Genomic DNA, 4262 nt, shown 5'->3' on the forward strand with positions numbered 1-4262 from the left:
CAGTTGTTACAGCAGCAATAGGAAGCCAATGCACAATGATCTCCCATGTTGGTCTTTTATAACACATTCCCTCCCTCATTAACTTAAAATTTAATACAAAAAAATCCATATGTTTAAATAAAGACAGGATCCAGCCCTGTCAAGTGCTGTCTTCATTGAAAAGAAAACAACCAAGTCCGACGTCAGAGCGGGAATTCTGATTCAGATGAAATGTGCTCACTTTCTCTTGCTCCTGTGGTGTGCACCCAGTTTGTCTGAAACCAAAGGGAGACGTATTGAGGATTCGGACACTTTTTCATCATCATCAGAATTTTTTTAAAGGTGTAGTCCATCTGAATCATTTTGTTTAGTTCTACATGTCATGTTTTAGTTGGAATGTTGATCATCTGGGTTTGGGGTAAGGAGCAGTAAATATCAGAGACATGTTTATTGAATCTGGTGCTGGGCTGGAGGAAAGAGATAAATCAGACCTAGTCTGGAGGGGCAGATAGTCAAGACGTTTCTCCATTGAACATTTATGGATCTCCTTCTCTATGCTCGGCACTGCCTTGGGCCTTCTTTGTCCAAAAGAATTCTCTACGATATACACATTCTATATCTGTGCCATCCAATGTGGTAGCTACTGACTAGCTGTGGCTACAGAGCATTTAAAATGTGGCCACGATGGAACTGAACCTTTCACTTTAAGAAATTTGTTTTTAATTTTATTTGTTGATTTTCAGAGAGAGAGAGAGAAACATTGATTTGTTGTTCCACTTACTTATGCATTCACTGGTTGCTTCTTGTATGTGCCCTGACTGGAGATGGAACCCACAACCTTGGCATATTGCCTTAACCGGCCAGGGCCTAAAATTGTAAGTAATTTAAATGGCAATGGAAACATCTGATACTCGATTCAGTTATTGGAAAACTTGTAAGCAGATTCACCTGGAGTCTGTGAATCTACTTGTTCCACTGTAAAATTTTCTAAAACATAGAGATCAGCATGTTCAGTGAAAATTAGCACCCAAATAGAGATAAGCTGTAAATATACAATACACACTGGATTTTAAGACCTAATACGAGAAAGTAACAAAATATCTCATTGATAATTGTTGATTTTGATTTCATGTTTAAATGTACTACTAAAGACCTTTTGACATGGAGTTAATAGAATATATTATTAAAATTAGTAATACTGGCCCAGCTGGTGTGGCTCATTGGTTGAGTGTCGACCTAGGAACCAGGAGGTCATGGTTCAATTCCCAGTCAGGGCACATGCCCGGGGTGTGGACTGGATCCCCAGTGTGGGGCATGCAGGAGGCAGCCGATCAATGATTCCCGCTCATTATTGATGTTTCTATCTCTCTCCCTCTCCCTTCCTCTCCCTTCCTCAATAAAAAAAATACTTTTAAAAAAATCAATGATACTGGTTTCTTTGTACTTTTTAAATGTGGCTGCTAGAAATTTTTAAATTAATTACGTGCCTCATGTTATGCTTCTATTGGATGGCCTGCTCTATTTTATTTTTCTCAGTCAGAAAGGCCATGTATTTATGTCCCAAGACCCTCACTGCCTCATCTGCTCCTTTTCCTCTGCATCCCTTCTCCCTTCCTTCCCTCCCTTCTCCTTGGGGTCTGGCTCCTAGGAGCTCCATTTCCTTCCCTGCCAAAGGGGAGGCATTTTGAAAGGCCAAGCCACTGGCCCAAGGTAGCCCAGCACTTGTGGGGACTGTCCAGGCACAGCCCCTTGCTTTTGTAGCTCCCCCAGTGACCCTGGATGGCGCTGATCCAAATCCTACAGTGGTGGCAGAGTTCACTGAAATCAAATAAGCAAGTATTTGTATTATATAATTTCATGCTGAATGGACAGAAGTTGTGTACCACAGTGTGCTCTTTCCTCTCCAGTCTTTGTCCCAGTGTCAGCACTGCAGTGAGACCTTCCTTGATCACTGAATTTAAGACCTTTACTTTCCACTTTCCTTTGTTTTTGTTATTCTCCACAACTAGCTCCAGGCATGCAGGAATTTTTTTTTATAATTGAGATGTAATTCACATACTGTAAAATTCGCTCATTTAAAGTGGGGTTTAGTATATTCAGAGTTGTGCAACCATTACTACATCAATTTTACAACCCTTTCATCACCCCAATAAGGAAGTCCCTAAAAGTCACCCCCATCCCACTCCCTCTGACAACCACAAATCCACTTCCTGTCCCAGAACATGATTTGCCTGTTTTCAACATTTCACATACATGACTTCACACACTATGTGGCCTTTTTTATGTGGCTTCTCTCACTGAACATCGTGTTTTCAACATGCTCATCCATGTTGTAGCATATGTCAGTGCTTCACTCCTTTTTATTGTCAAACACTATGCCATGATATGGATATACTACATTCTGTTTATTCATTCCATTCATTTGTTGGTGGGTTGTTTGCAGTTTTTGGCTATCTATGTATATAAAAGGCTAATATGCAAAGTGTCCCCTCGGGAGTTCGACCAGGAGACTGGGAGTTCGATTGCTCACTATGACGTGTCCTGACCACCAAGGGGTGGCACAGAACGAAGGAAGGCCCCAGCCGGCAGCCAGAAGGCCCTGAACGGCCTGATCACCAGCCAGGCCTAGGGACCCTACCTGTGCATGAATGTCATGCATTGGGCCTCTAATTATGTATAATGTTGCTATGAACATTCATGTACAAATATTTCTGTGAACATGTATCTTTAACGAGTGGCCTGGTGCATGAAATTCGTGCACGGGGTGGGGGGGGTGGTCCCTCAGCCCAGCCTGCAGCCTCTCCAATCGGGGACCCCTTGTGGGATGTCTGACTGCCGGACATCTCTTTCGCAATCTGGGACCACTGGCTCCTAACCACTCACCTGCCTGCCTGCCTGATTGCCCCTAACTTCCTCCCCTGCTGGCCTGATCTTGTCCCCAACTGCCCTCCCCTGCCGGCCTGATTGCCCCTAACCCCCTGCCAGCCTGATCTCACCCCCACCTGCCCTCCCCTGCCAGCCTGATCACCCCTAACTGCCTCTGCCTCGGCCCTCACCACCATGGCTTTGTCCAGAAGGAAATAGGATGTCCGGAAGATGGCCAGTTGACCCGGTCTAGTTAGCATATTACCCTTTTATTAGTATAGATTCTCTTGATTATATACCTAGAAGTGGAATTACTGGGTCATATGGTCACTCTGTTTAACTTTTTAAAAAATATATTTCTTTTTTAAAGATACATTTTTATTGATTTCAGAGAGGAAGGGAGAGAGAGAGAGAGAGAAATAGAAACATCAATGATGAGAGAGAATCATTGGTCAGCTGCCTCCTGCACACCCCTTACTGGGGATCGAGCCCACAACCCAGGCATGTGCCCTTGGCCAGAATCAAACCCGGGACCCTTCAGTCTGCAAGCCGACGCTCTATTCACTGAGCCAAACCAGCTGGGGCTGTTTAACTTTTTGAGGAACCACACCAGGCTGTTTCCCACAGTCGTTGCAGCATCTTCCATTCCCACCAGCAATGTGTGAGGGTTGCAGTTGCTCCACATTTTGGCCACACTTGCTATATTCTGGGGCAGGGGGTTCTTTTGTTTTTTAACATTGCCATCCTGGTATGCATTAATTGGTATCGCACTGCGGTTGATTGGCATTTCCCTAATGACCAATGATGGTGAGCATGTGCTTATGGGCCATTTATTTTCTTTAGAGAATTGTCTGTTGGGATCCTTTGCCCATTTTCCATTTTTGGAGCAGAGATTTTATTTATTTTTTTAGCAGATTTTTTTTTTTTTCATTTCTGTTCCCTGCTTGGAGAGCCTGGAGGAGCATTAGTTTTGAATGAATGACTGAATGTCTGCAGGTAGTGGGGTTTGCATGTCCCGCACATACACCTGTCATTGGGTCCCATCACCTGGTGTGACTGCCTCATTGCTATGTGGGTCTGGCTTCTGTCCACCCTATGGTGGGTCTGCCCTGGGGCGTCCGTTACCGCGACCATCCCCTACTAAGCGGAGCCTTTTCCCTGTATTCCAGGGAGCCACCTTCACCAGGCCCCGGGTCCTCTTCCGGCTACGGTTGCCCTTGGCAACGCGTGGCGCCGCGCTTCCTGTATTGATTCGAATTGCAGGCTACGTCACGTCCTCCCGAGATGCCCAATGCGCGCAGGCGCAGCCCGGTGCCGTGGGCGTGCCCCGGGGGCGTGGTGGGGCGTGGCGGCAGCACGCACCGCGCCGGCGCGGGGGCGTGGCCGGCCGCGGGAGCGCGCGCGGCGGAGGAGGGCGC

This window comes from Myotis yumanensis, unplaced genomic scaffold (assembly GCF_028538775.1).
Source record: "Myotis yumanensis isolate MYYU_CA2020_CCGP unplaced genomic scaffold, mMyoYum1.0.hap1 SCAF_5, whole genome shotgun sequence".
NCBI lineage: Eukaryota > Metazoa > Chordata > Mammalia > Chiroptera > Vespertilionidae > Myotis > Myotis yumanensis.